Raw genomic sequence first — 16308 nt, 5'->3', positions numbered from 1 at the left:
CAAAAGTGTCTAAGAAATCAAGTCCTTCAAGTTGGGTAAACCCTTTGGCAACAACTCTAGCTTTGTGACGCTCAACAGTGCCATCAGAATGGTATTTGATTTTATATACCCATTTACAACCAATAGTTTTCTTTCCTGGAGGGAGAGGGGTAAGTTGCCAAGTATTGTTAGCAGCAAGAGCTTGAAGCTCATCTTGCATGGCAAATTGCCAAGAAGCATGTTTGGAGGCTTCGTTATATGTTCGAGGTTCAGGATGAGAATTGATAGAGGAAATAACATTTCTAAAATTGGAAGATAAGGAATTGTAAGACAAGTAATTATGAATAGGATATCTACTACTTACAATGTTGGTTGCAGTGTGGAAATCTGCAAGATAGGCAGGTTGTCGGTGAGGACGAGCTGATCTTCTTGGAAATTGGGTTGAGATGCTTCCTGGAGATGCAGGCGGTGATAATTCTGATGGAGGTGCAATGTTGGATGCAGGAGCAGAGGCACTATTTGTTGGAAGATCATAGGATAATGAGGCTGGTGGAGGAACAGTATTGGGTGCAGGAGTAGAGGCACATGGCTCGACAGGAGGTGCAGTATCAGAAAAAAAATCAAAAGCAGAATTATATGCATTAGAAATAGGGAGAGATAAAGTGTTAGGGTCCTTAGGCAAGCCACTGTCCAATTTATATGGAAAGTGGTTTTCATGAAAGATTACATGTCTTGATATCTCTATGCTATGAAACTTTAAATTTAAGATAATATAACCTTTTGTATTTTGCGGGAAACCAAGAAAAATACCTTTGATAGATCTATCATCTAATTTTTTCCTATGTGCAGTAATGGTACTAGCATAACAGAGACAACCAAACACTTTTAGAAAGGAAATGTCATATGGTTTTCCAAACAACTTTTCATGAGGAGTGATGTTATCAAGTAATGGAGTAGGAATAGCATTTATTAAGAAAATATCATGATTTACAGCAAATTCCCAAAATATAGGAGGAAGATTTGCTTGAAAAAGTAAAGCCCGGGTTACATTTAGTATGTGTTGATGTTTACGTTCTACAATGCCATTTTGTTGTGGTGTTTCAACACAAGATTTTTTATGTATAATTCCCTTTGAAGCATAAAAATTTGACATAGCAAACTCAACACCATTGTCAGTACGAATCGTTTTGATATTAGTTTTGAAATGATTTTGAACGAAAACAGTGAAGTTAATGATGTGTTGACGCACTTCAGATTTGTTATGCAGCAGAATAACCCAAGTATAACGCGAGTAATCATCAACAATAGTCAAGAAATAACGAAAACCTTGCATAGAAATTATGGAACATGGTCCCCAAATATCAAAGTGTACAAGATAAAAAATAGCAGAGGTAACAGTATTACTTAAAGGGAAAGGAAGTTTTCTCTGTTTTGCACGACTACAAGTGTCACATACATGATGAGTATCAACAGTAATAAAAGAGTATTGTTTGCTTAAGACATGTAATCTTTCATGTGAAGGGTGTCCTAGTCTATAATGCCATAGTGTTTTGTCTGTGATATTACAATTAATAAAAGGAGCAAAACAATGCGGTTTAGAATGACTAGAAGCAGGCAAGGTAGTGACAAGGTACAAGCCATCGGTGGCTTTAACTGTACCAATCCTCTCTTGAGTGAGATTGTCTTGTATAATGCAGTGGGTTGAAGTGAAAGTTAAAGTGCATTTAAGTTGGTGTGTGAGTTTAGAAACAGATATTAAGTTTAATTGAAAATGAGGCACGTATAACACATCAGACAAATAAAACTGATCAGAAAAACGTACTAAACCAGAATATGTGGCATAAACAGTTTGGCCATTTGGAAGACTAATTAAGACAGGTTTAATTTTAGTATAAGTAGTAAAAACGTACAAATTGTGACAAACATGATCAGTGGCACCAGAATCAATAATCCAAGATTCTTTTATAGAAGATAGTGAAGAGAGAAACTTACCTGTTGAAGAATGCTCAGTATTGGGGATTTCATCCGTAGAGATGGTGCCGACTTGATTAATTTGAGTGTGAGGGGCACGATCCTCAAGGTTTTGCTGACGCAAAATGTTGGTAAGGAATTGGCACTGTTGTGATGTAAGTTGAATCCCCTTTACATCCTGTTCTTTAGGAAAAAGCTCAGTGTTCTTTAGGAAAAAGCTCAGAAAAAGTGTCAGTAGTAATCATATTATTGGCTTGGGATGTCCAATTGGTGAATTTGTAGCCAGGAGGGAACCCATGCTTTTTATAACAGGTGTCAACAGTGTGGCCAAGACGATTACAAAAAGTGCAGACTTTTCTAGTAAAAGAAAACTTTGAGGTTTTAACATTACCAGAAGAAAAACCCACTTTGCGAAAACAAACAACCTCAGTATGACCATATTTACCACAAAAATTGCATGTAATAGTGTGACTACTATTAAAACTATGAAGACTAGGGTTTTCATTAAACATTGTCTAAAAGATTTTTAAAACCAATCAAGATTTTGAAAGAGAACAGAAAAAAAAAACAACCAAGAACAGCAAAGAGGGAAATAAAAATCAGAGAGAAATGGTATATATATAAGAAAAAGATTAAGACCTAGCTGAAACAGAAAAAGGAAAGTTGGGTCAAACAAACAAAGCCCAATAATTTAAAATAGAAAATTAAATATATTAACATATTTATTAATTTTTTATAAAAAAATATAAAATTGGAAATTTATATTAATAATCCAAAATAATATTTAAGAAAATATTTAATTTTAACCAGCTAACATCTCAAAAAGATATTTATTTTTTATATATAAAATCGTTGTAAACAGAATTTAGTAAAGAAATAGGAAAAAAAACAGTGAAACATTAAATATTAAGAAGTAATTAAATGAAAGAGATGTTCCTTGTATCTAAAACCAAGATAGAGATTAGTTGGAGTAGAATAAATTAAAGAAAATCATCATAAATCAAGGACTTGACTTTGTCCTCTAGTCCTGGCAGGGACTGGTTGTGATCATAACTATACATCAAAGGTACCATCCTTGCGAGATTGAGAGTAGAATTGGTGAATGTTGAATGGAAATGTTTATCAGACAACCACTCTTGGTTTAGCCTCTTCCATGCATCACAGATCTTATTCATCATTATCTCTCTTGCTACCATCTTCGTGTACTCAGGCTTTTCCATCATCACACAATTCACGTACGATCCATCATTGCTTTTTTGATTCTCATCCTTTTTACACCACAAAAACAAATATGATATCAAATCAGTGTTTTTTTTTTTTTCTGAATCAAGATATCAGCCTCGTATAACCTTTTATTTACAATCAAGGTATCTTTTTTCTTTAACTCTAGGTTTACTTACGTAAAAATAGATAATAATACCACACATGATTGTTCAAACTCAACAATAATTTACTACCATAAAATCTGTTTACCTCAGCATTCCCCACTAAAGAGTACACAAAAATCTCAAATTCAAATTATAAATAAATAAAAAATCACCTAAAATATGACAGGTTAAAAATTTCATAGAGCAATTTTTCTTCTAAAATAATTGAACTACCTAAAAATAGAAAGTTTTTTTATATAGGAACTTGTTTAAAATAACATAATAATATAAGAGAACTTTGATAATGAGAGAAGCTTGATGAAAAAAAACTTACTGAGATGATGAACAACATAAATTATGCTAGCACGACTTTGTTTGGACTGAAGAGTGGAAAATTGAGGGTGTGGAAGAGTAAGGGTGTGTTTGCTTCCAAGTGGGAGGAGGGAGGGGGTGTTTTTTGTGTTTGTTTCCATGGTTTTGAGAGTGGGGGAGAGGATGGGGGAGAGGGTGGAGGGATTTTTTCATTCTTCACAAAATGAAGAGATTTGTGAGGATTTAATAGAATTGTTGCATTTTACCAAAATACCGGAGGAGGGAGGGGGTGTTTTTTGTGTTTGTTTCCATGGTTTTGAGAGTGGGGGAGAGGATGGGGTAGAGGGTGGAGGGATTTTTTCATTCTTCACAAAATGAAGAGATTTGTGAGGATTTAATAGAATGGTTGCATTTTACCAAAATACCCTTGTACATGTATTTTATTTTAATATATAAAATTGAATATTACATAAATTTATTTATTATTTATAATTTTAAAAATATTTAATTATACTATTAATAACAACATATAATTATAAATAATAAAATAAAATTATAATATCAACAGTATATATATATATATAGTTATATAAAATAACAAATCAATATTATTTTCATAAATTTTAATGTATTTAATTTATTTCAATTTAACACCAAAATATTTTATATTATATTTTTAAATTTTTTATTAAAAATATAAATAATTATGAATATTATATATTAAAAATATTTAATTAATTCAAACCTACAAAAAAAAATCATAATTCATTATTTAAATATTTTTTTAATAAGAAGGATAATTTTGTAAACTTACAATAAACCATCCTCACAAATCCACCCTATCATCCCTCAATCCAAACAACCTCACATATCCTCACACATCCTCTCCAATCCACTCCCTCCCATCCTCACAAATCCCCTCCTCAATCCAAACAGAGCCTAAGGGTGTGTTTGTTTCCATGGGGGAGGAGAGAGGGGGTGTTTTTTGTGTTTGTTTCAAGGGTTTTGAGGGTGGGGGAGTGAATGGGGGAGAGAGTGAGTGCTTTTTTTCATTCTTCACAAAATGAAGAGATTTGTGGGGATTAGGTAGGATAGTTGTATTTTACCAAAATACCCTTAGACATGCATTTTATTAAAATATCAAAATTAAATATTACATAAATTTATTTATAATTTCAAAAATATTTAATTATACTATTAATAACAACATACAATTATAAATAATGAAAATAAAAAAATACAAAAAATTATAATATTAACAAAATATATATAGTTATATAAAATAATAAATGAATATAATAATAAATATTATTTTCATAAATTTTAATATATTTAATAATTTTATTTCAATTTAACACAAAAATAATTTCTATTACATTTATTAATTTTTTATTATAAAATATAAGTAATTATGAATATTATATATTAAAAAATCAATTAATTCAAACCTACACAAAAAGAATCATAATTCATTATTTTAATAACAAGGACAAATTTGTAAACTTACAATAAACCATCCTCACAAATCCACTCTATCATCCCTCAATCCAAACAACCTCACATATCCTCACTCATCTTCTCTAATCCTCACAAATCGACTCCCTCCCCTCCTCACAAATCTCCTCCTCAATCCAAACAGAAAAAAAAGTGTGAAAGAAGTGAGTGTGTTTGGATTATGGTATGTTAGAGTGAATATGTGAAGAAAGTTTATTGAGATACGTGGATAATGTGATGGTTGTAAGAGTATTTTAAATTATTTTGAATAGGATAAATTGTAAAATTACAAATTTACTCTTACATATAATTTTTTTTTATTAATTTTATGCATATTTTAGTTAATTTAAATAATTTAAAATTCATTTATAAATAAAAGAAAAAATATATAAAATTAAAATAATAATTAAATATAATTTTAAATGTAAGTATAATTTTATTATTTTTTATTTTATTAATTTAAAGTAATTTTATTACTTAAGTTAATTTATTTAGATAATTTTAATATTATTTATGATTCTTTAAATTATGTTATGTTATATATATACACAAAATTATTATTAATAATAATTTTTATTATTAATATTATTGTATGAAGGACACTATCGTCTTTTCATCTTATTTCACTATTTTTTTTTTAATTATAAGAGGATCTTAAATATTCTCAACTTTCCGTTCACTCTCATCCTTAATCTGTCCCTCTCATAGAAACAAACAAGGGTGACACCATTCATTCCCACCCTCAACCTCCATCACCGCAAAAAAACAAACACATACTAAAAGAAATATGTTCCATAAAAAAAGAAAAAAAGTCATGTTAAATATAATGGTTTTTTTCTTTTAAGTTGGTGAGGTTTTAAAACGTTTTTCAGAAAGTGACCCTTATCCACTGAAGCTATGACGGGCACTTCTTCCACTACACACTTTGTGCCTGTCATTTTATGTTTCCCTTCTTGTCATCAATCACATCATCAAACTCCTCCAAGCATCTAAATCGTAAGGATACAAAGTTCTAATCTCAACATTATCGACAACTAAATTCATGTTAACTAAAGAAATTTATTAAATAATAATTAATTTTAAAAACAATAAATAAATAATTATTATATTAATCAAATTAAATATTATTTTATAAAAAAAATATTTAAAATAATTTCTATTACTAATAAAAATTATAAAATAATTTTTAAATTAATACCTAATATTAATTAGTAACTACTTTATAGTTTAAATAACTCACTATAAAAATATAAAATAATTAATATTAAATATTAATTTAGAAATTATTTTATAATTTTTTATTATTAATAAAATTATTTTAAATATTAATAATTTAAAAATAATAATATTTAATTTAATTAATATAATAATTAAGTATTTTGTCTTTAAAGTTAATTATTATTTAATAATATTTTTTTATAATAAAAGTGGTGTGTCATCTTCATAGGATCAATAGGGAGGGAGCAAGATTAATTATAAAAAATGACTATAAATTTTGGAAAAATATGGTATGATATGAGAATTTTTAGAATATTGTGTTTCTTTGGTATTTTAACTTTTTGGTGCATGGATGTAAAGTTAAATGCACCTTTTTCTTTTAAGTTAAAACAATGAAAGAAATGCTGGCTACTTTTCTTTAGTATTGTTATATTTTGTATTTCCATAATGAAAAATAATTTGTTATTAAATTAGGATGTTAACAATGTTGATGAAAGATTATAAATAATTTAATATCTAAATTACGTCATTTCACATACATATATTACATTTCTAGATTTATTAGAATAATGATAATTACAAACATTATATAATAATGAAAATAATGACATCTAAATGCATAGTTGTTTATAATGAAATTATTTTTCAATTAAAAATTTTACGATAATTTTAATAGATATTATTTTTAATTTTAAAATGTCACTTTATGTTATGGGGATTTGAAAAAATCGGTCATATTATACTTTATGACGCCAAAATTTATGTAAGTGGAACCACTACATATGTACATAGTAGTATTATTCGTAAGTGACAACATATAAAAAAATACTCCTCATCACAAATACAAATGAGGTGGTAACTATTTTAACTTGAATTTAACTTAAATTGGTCAAAATTAATTAATTAATTATAATTTTTTTAATTATAATCTTAATTCTATTTCTATTTTTATTGTGCATTATGTACCTGTATAGATAGTACAAATATTGTCATGCCGGTTTCCTCCTTGTTTCCTCCTTCAAGTCTCTTATTTTGATTGCTGGCGCTCGGTCGGTGATGACCTAAAAAATGTACTCTCACGATAAAGTACTTTCTGTAAAAAGTGTATATTTGTAAAAATGATTAAAGCGTACCTTACATCTCTGTCAATGGTTTATTTATAATGCTCAGTCATGGGCCCTTGTTGTAATGAGCCGAATATGAGTTGTTAATTGGTGTGTAGTGTGATCCCTGATTTATAGGGAGACATTTAGGTATATCTGTATATTTGATATTTGGAAAATATCTTTAATATCTTTCAATTACTTAGTACTCAACTGATTTCTCGGAGATGTCACCCACATTAAGTGGGACATGATTATGCCTAATAAAGAATTCTCATAGCTTTCGTTCCTGTCACTTATTAAGTGCTTTAAAGTGTGTTTTGACATGGTTGGTCGGTCACCGATGCCGAGTGACTGGTTCGTCCGGTACCGACCGGTACACTTACCCCTCAAACTCGAGGAACGTTAGTTTCTGAAGAGTCGAGATCTGATTGTTGTGTGCCCGAGGTGAGATGTGATGTGGATGCATTTAATGTTGTCAAAGACATGAGTTGCACTTTTTCAAAATGTCATTTCGTATGTACTGGGTGATCAAAGTGATCTAACGGTTACAAACTCATGCCGGTTCATATGCCAAGCGTTGTATGCCCTTGGATGCAAAGTGATCTAACGGTCTGAGAGGCGAATGTATTATTCTCTCTCTTCATTGTCATTCTATAAATAGAAGTGTTTGTGAACATTGCAAAGTTTGTTGCATATCTTCTGTGCTATAGAGTTCATCAAGCGTGATCCGAGTGTCGAGTTCCGAGCAATTCTATCTCTTTTACGTCTTTCACTCAAAAGGTTAGTAATGTCTTCCTCCACTGAGTCTTCTATAATTATTTTGAATCTTGAGTCTTTTGAGAACACACACTCCACATCTGGTGGTATGACAAATGATTCAGATCAGTCAGTCGACCTTGCGTCTGATAGTCCGGATTACGAGTGGGTTGATCCATGCGTCTTGAACGTCCCTACTTGTTTTAGGGGTCCTACAACCTTAGATGAAATTTTTGTCTAAAGTGTCCATTTAAAACCTAACGCACCCTCAAACGCGGTTGCAGTTGATAGTTGTAGTCACTCCGACAAGGTTTGTCACAGTCGAGAAAATGCTCCCCAAGATTTTTTTCTTTGTATATATTACATTTTTTAACGACCTGCACGTTACCCCTCCTTTTGACGGGTTTACGATGGGGTCCTTCGGATCCTCAACGTTGCCCCTACTCAATAGCACTCAAATTCGTGGGCAGCTCTCCAAGCCTTTAGGGCAATCTATGACGATTTTAGGTTGAGACTGACTCCTCAATCTTTTCTATTTTATTATAACTCTCGACCGACCACCCATGTGAGTTGGTTATCCTTAACAAGTTGTCTGGACAGTATCCGTTTTGCACCTTATACCTCATCCTATAAACACTTCAAGGAGAGGTACTTTAAAGTTTTTATCGAACCAGAAACGATAAACTATTCTATTATGACTCAGAAGGAAGACCGAAGTTTCCTTTCTATTGGACGCGCAATCCCATGCGATATGTGTCATGACCGAGGTCCTCCATGACTCCCCAAGATAAAGAAATCTTTCATGTCTTAGATCAACTTCTTAACCGGCTTCCTACTCGGAAGCTTGTAGCTTTGTTTGAGTCGTCCAAGAGGTGGACCGACCTGACCGGTATGTTATATTTTAACATTCATAATGCTTTGTTTCGTATCTTGACTAGATGTTAAATTCATTTGTGTTTTGTAGAAATCATGTCTCAAATTGACCCAAAGTCGGTAAATTTTTTGAAGCAACTAAAGCGTTAGGCGGCCATGCGTCAAAAAGGGTCCCTAGAGGTGCTCGGGGCAGGGACATCAGCCTTCGAACGTGAACGTGGTGCTCTCCACGACTTCGAACCCGAGAAAGAGGGGTCGACTGATTAAGACATCCCAACCTCAAAAAGAGGCGGGGTCATCCTATGCTCCTTCAATTTTGGGCGGGCGTTTACAGCTCGCCCAATGCATCCAAGTGGGGATGACCCCGAAAGAAGAAAGCATCATTGTCACCATTTTGACAGACGATTTGGTGGATGGGATTGCTGAGATGTTGAGTCGGTCTCTAGTGGTGACCCGTACTTTGGGTGGCGAACTGAAGAGGAACTCAACAATTGTGGTGGCTAAGCTAAAAACATAACTGGATGAATCCTCCACTTCCTTGAAGTCAACCCTATACGCAATGGAAATTTTGGACAAGTGTCATCAGGAAAATGCTGAGGCCAAGTAGGGTTGTGATGCTGGAAACAAAGTTGCAATGTGAAAAAGTTGATCGAGCTAAGGAGGAGGAGGAGGCCGCATAAGATAAGCAGGCTTTGGTTGCGAAATTAGAGGAGTATGAGGCCTTCCTCCTTCACATAAGCAAGAATTGTTTTTTTTCTAGGGGATACGCCAAGTTGCCTATTATCACGGGGTGCCGCTGGACGACGATCAATACAACGTTGATAAAGATATAATCGATGAGAAACTCGTATCGATCGATGGGGACGATGATGATAACATTGAAGGCCAAGGTGACAACCTTGGTGTACAAGAAGATGAAGGCGAACGCTCGATTGAAGAGGTGTTCCAACCTTTGTAAACTTGTAAATTATTTTCCTTAGTATTTCTTGGTTTCGGGATGTGGGCGTAAAACAATTAACTCTGCATTTTAATTTATGCCTTTTTTTCTCAACAATAATTCACGACGCTGACCGAGCATTTGTAAACTTTTTTAAATCTTGTGAAATCTCTAAGTAACTAGCGACGCTAGTAATGTCGTCGAGCAGGAATGAAATAAGTAGTTGAGTAACCGATACCGCGTGTATGTTAGATTAGAATGTTCTGATTTGAATTTAACGATGCCATAATAAAGATTTCATCTGAACAATGATCCAATCTTTAAGAAATTGGTTGAGATAAGTATTTCCTATTGCTTATAAGTTCAAGTAAGGTCGCCTGAATATTTGCATACGAGTGTAACGTAGGTTGTATAATAACCAATCGTAAGATAAGTTCCTTGTGTATGTTGTATATTTGGGTGAATACCTATTTTCAAAGGCCAATGATAATGAACCCGAGTAGCTATAAATCGGTTAAGGTTGATAGTAGTTAAGTGATTATCTTGACCTAGTAGTAGTTGTCCAATTAGTAAGGATCGCTAGTTGTTAACCGGTTTCATTAGTCACTACTCTTAAAACACACATTTCAATATGAATGGTAAAAATTAATATTGTATTGCAATACAAAATTAGAAATTTATATTGATAATCCAAAATAACATGAGGAAATATTTAATTCTAATCAAATAACACCTCAAAAGTTCCATATATAAAGTCGGTGTAAAGAAAATTTCGTATAGAAAAAGGAAAAATAGTGAAGCATTAAATATAAGAAGTGATCTTATAAAATTAAGATATATCCTATAAAATACTTTAATCTCTAAGGGTGTGTTTGGATTAGAGGGTGTGGGGGAGTGGAAAGTTGAGGGTGAGTGGGAGTGGAAGTGTGAAGAAAGTTGAGGTTGTTTGGATTGGGGTATGTTAGAGTGGATGTGTGAGGAAAGTTTATTGGAAATTGTGAGTGATGTGATAGTTGTAAGAATATTATAAATTATTTTGAATAGTAAAGTTTGTGAGATTACAATTTTACCCTTGTATATAAAAAAGAATAAATAATGATTAATCCTATTTCATATTTTAGTTAATTATAATTTAAAATTAAAGTATAATTATATTATTTAACATTTTATTAATTAAGAATTATTTTTTATTTAAGTTAACTTATTTACATAATTTTAATATTATAAATGATTTTATAAATTATGTTATGTTATATATATACAAATATATATAAAATTAATTTTAATAATAATTTTCATTATTATGAATAGCAAAATGAATATATTTTAAAAAGAAAATAAAAATTTCGAATATAACATGAATATTAAGTAGGTGTCAAAATATGTAATATAAAGTCATTACATGAAGAACATAATAATGTTAATTAGAAAAAGAAAAGACATTCCCAGTAATAACATTTGAATCCTTCTTGTGGAGATCTTCAAACGGTTTTCTAGAAGACATATCTTATTCCGTTGTATGATAATAATTTCATCTTTTTCATCGGCAACGTCTTCAATGCACCATTTGAAAAAATTACAGCCTAGAACCATGCCACTTCTAATCTGTTTTGAAGAAAACAATAAAATTGAACAATGAATAAGTTTAAAATAACATTTTTAAGTTTGTTTGAAACCTAATTGAATAAATTTTACCTTCTAGTTGGGACAACCCCAAAATTTTTTCCCAGCATTTTTTTGTGTTGTCGCTATTCTCAAAACAACAAATTGTCCACAATCACAAATAGGATCAACGAAGGCACTTGTGGTCCCAGTAGCATGAGTAGAAGTACCACGTTTTCGCACACTACAACAAGTACAACTAGATGACGACGTGTTGTGATACGCAGACATTAATGACACTTAACCAATGATGTCGAAGTAATAAGATGGTAAAAAAGTTGCATTAAAAACAATATGATTATGTAAATAAGTAGCATGAAAAGTAGCATAAAACCTTAATAATAACAATGTCAACGTCAAAAATAACAAACACAATTCATCAATGTTCAACATGAAACTTAGAAATAAAAATAACAATGACAATAACATAATAATAACACACTCAATGGCCTTGATGACGTCGAATGTCAGCCAGAGTAACCTCCATTCTGTCCAATCGGGTATTCATCCTTTCCATGCCGGACAAAATTTGATTTAACAATTCCCTTTGAGTGGGGTTTTCCTCCTCAGGTTGACCACCTTCATCATCTTGTGGTGGCAATTCATCCTCTTCATCATCTTCTTCGTTTGCATGTTGTGGTCTACCAAGTTGCCATATGCCATTGACCTGGAATATATTTAATTTTGTCATACTTTTTTTGCCAAAGTAATGATTTCAGCCTAACATTCTTGCTTGTTTATTGGACAAGTCAAAGCCATACACCTGCAAGATCCTCGTTATCAAATTTGCATATGGGAGAGGCATCTTGTTATCTCAGCATTTGATGATCTGTTGCATTATGTAATGAGGCCAATTAATGCGTACATTATTCTTGATTAACCACATCATGAAAATATCTTCATTCAGCAGTTGTGCATAATTGTTTCCTCGAGGGCACAAGATATGCACCCATGTGTAATGCAACAGTCGGTCATTCATGTTCAGACTACCGACATTTTTCAGATTTTGACCTTCAACATCTTCACGAATCATGGTGGATAGTGCTAGTGCTCGATCAAAATTCACTTCCTCAGGGATCGTCCCGGGGGTTAACTTAAGACCGTCATACTGTAGATGAGCAATGGTCATCTAATCCACTTCTTTGATGTGTATCATTTTGCCGCAAATCTCAACGGCAAGGTGACCAGCAGGTGTGAATTTTGCATTTGTATAAAAAACCCTTACCAAATCCTCATAATACGGAAGATTAATTCCGAGGAAAGGTTGTAAACCTTGCCAATTCAGAAGATTTTGGAATTCAAATCCTGGACCAGCAAAAAATGGAGTATGCATCACTTTTGGTGGTAATATTGCTCTTGCGTGAAAGTTCTTTTCAAAAACCACCATTTGACGCCTGGTACTGAAGTATATTGAATAATCAAGAACTTCTGGAATCCTCGTTGGTGGAGGAGGAACGTCAACATCTTCTGTTGGAGATTTACCCTTACGGGTTCTGTTACGTTTGTGGGATGATGATGCCATCTATAATGCAATTACTACAATAAATAACTAAACAGAAGTTAACATAATATCATAAAGCAATAATATAACAATGACAAAAACCAAAATATTACATTGCAAATGAAAGTAGGAGTTCACAAAACAAAATATTAGATGTCCAATAACTAACACAGACAGTCAAATATTACATGCCCAATAACTAAGAAAGAGAGTCAAATATTACATGTCTAGCTACTAACAAAGACAGTCAAATATTAGATTAATAATAATTAAAGGTAACCCCACGCAGATATATGAAATCAATGCCTAGTCATAAAGCCAAAAAATTTTGTCATTCAACGCTCATATGGCATCCCAAATAGTTGCTTAACTCTTCCGGGATGGTCACATAAAAACTCATAGCATTGATCCATGAGTTGTTCATCTTGAATGTTTAGCTCCACGAGCATTGCCCAAATATCAGACTCTGAGTACTGGTATGAGGCATGGCGTCGATGGTGGTGTACATGCTCAGCATATAGGTCGTTTCTTCGTCTAATTTTGGCAGCTATATCTTGAGCTGTCGTTGCCTGTGCACGAGCAATATTAACCAACTTAGAGGCATTTTCATTTCCATCCTTCATTGATGACACGCATTGTTGAAGATTAGTATTCAACATTGCAAATTGTTCATCAATGTCGTACATAGTGGGGCCTTTTCTCTTTGATCCTCGGGATGAGAATGTGCCCGCAGAGCCAGCAGACGGCATAGAAGGAGTGTTTGATGGTGTGTCTGAAGGAGTGTCACCAGATTGGAATTCAGCAGCTGGTGATCGTGGGACGTAGTCATCTGCCTCCTCAAAGTTCGGTGGTTCGGGGATATAATCCATATTATTCTCCCCAAGGTTGACATTGAAATTGGTCATGTCAGGAGGTGAATTCATGTCACGGGCTGTCCTCACCCGACTTCTCGTGGCTCTATCATTAGACCACAACTCCTCCATGAGGTCATAATGGCGAATGGGAGTGAAACGCCATTTTGCCGCAGATGGTTTGGCCTACATACATCTCACATATTAGTATATCATTCGAAATGTGAAGTTAAATGTTCATCTTACGTAAAAAAGTACTTATCATTGTACCTTAATCAGCTCACTCCAAACTTCGTCCTCGGCTTCAAAAAGTTTAGTGGTCTGGTTCCATGCGAAACCACTCAATCCACCAAACAAATCATGGATTTCCCTCCACTTGTCCTTCAGGCTTTTCTGCCGGTTCTTCACATTATTTTTCTTAAGACCCGATAAACCAGCCTCATTTAAAGCCATAACTATGTTAGTGTATCCTTGAGTGGTCCAGCTACCATCAATTCTATACCCTTTTCGTACCTCGTAAATCATTGCATTGAGCAAAATTAGGTCCATCTTCGCCGTCCACTTGGTGAACTCTCGATAAGAACCTGATGAATTTGAAGCCACATTTTTTCCGCAATCCATCTAATTAACTTAAATAAAGTTAGGATGACAAACATTGAAAAATGGTAGAAAATAAATTATTTCATTAAATTAATTGTTTACATAATCTTGCCACATTTCGTTTGCTATAGCATCCCTAATATCACACCCTATCCTGTAATCATGTTCACGAGCATGGGTGGTGCTTGGTTGGACATCTTGTTCTAACAATTCATTATCTACTTCTTCAAGCAGAGACTGATCATTGTCGATCCCGCGTAGAAAGTTATGCATAATACAACAAGCTAAAACAATTTTTGTCATAGTATCCACATCATAATGTGGCTCAGTCCCACTGGCTATAATTGGAAAACGTTTTTTAAGCACCCCAAAGGTTCTCTCAATTACGTTCCTAAGTGATGAATGTCGATGATTAAACAACTCTTTTGCATTTTGTGGCCTTCTTCGCGAATATTCTTTCAAATGGTATCTCACCCCGCGATAAGGTGTTATTATATTTCGTTTTAACATAAAACCTGCATCACCAAGATAGTATTTTCCTACAAAGATTGTGGAAAACTGGGTTAGTATATATTACTACAACCTTTTAATTTTTCTGCACACCCAATCCCCTATAACTAACCTTCTGGAATAACCAAAGGATCGCCTCGTACCAAAGCATATTTCAATATCCTTGAATCGGAGGCAGTTCCTTCCCAACCGGCTAAGACATATGTGAACTTCATGTCAAAGTCACAGGCTGCAAATATGTTTTAAGTTGGCCAATCTTTTCTCCCTCGAAAACGAGGCGCATCAGCACGTGCAACCTTAGCACGTACATGACTCCCATCTATGGCCACTAAACAATCCTAATGTAAACAAAAATTCATAACTTTAATTAACCACAAACTAAAGAAGACATTACACATAATTTGAAGTAATGTTTTTATCAACAAACCTTAAAGTAGGGGAAAAATCGACTATTGTTAAGGATGTGTGGTTCTACAACCGTTCCATTTGGTTGAATTAAAAATTCCCCCTCGAACCTTAAAATGGCACTCAAAACATTATGAAAGTGACGGGAAACTGTTTCTCCAGACCGATGGAAAAAGAATGACACACTTCGATTCTTCACATTATGCCCAATAATGTGCAGAAATTTCGCTACTTGTTCTTCCACGGTTGATCGATATGCATCTTTAACAAGTCCAGTTCCCCGTATTCGTTCACATAATTTAATGAAAGCTTCCGGTCCCATGCGAATAATGTGACGAGATTGTTCAGTGTGAACCAAGTACTCCATCAATTCTTGTCTGCGACGCTCTTTTTGTGGTTGGGACTCACTGATACAGTTGCTTGTAGTAGGCATTGTGCGTAACAATTTCAATCCAAAAGCAATCATACAAAGAATCATGACTGATGCACCTTCATTATTTTTTTTTATTTCTTCTTCGATTTGTGAAATTAAGTTCATGTTCGCCGCAACAAGATCGTCATAAATTGCAACTGTTTCCTCAAAGTGTACCATCTCTGCCTCGTCATAATTTCTTTCCGAATTCATATCGAACGCGGTTACCGTATCGATGTAAAAGTACACCAATACAGTTACCCTAAAACGTACTTTTAATTAATTTTAATAAAAAAATTAATCAAAATTACTATATCATTCAATAACATAATTTAATCAAACAACAAATAAATA

This window comes from Phaseolus vulgaris, chromosome 2, assembly GCF_000499845.2.
Source record: "Phaseolus vulgaris cultivar G19833 chromosome 2, P. vulgaris v2.0, whole genome shotgun sequence".
NCBI lineage: Eukaryota > Viridiplantae > Streptophyta > Magnoliopsida > Fabales > Fabaceae > Phaseolus > Phaseolus vulgaris.
Note: the sequence above shows the minus strand (reverse complement) of the source record.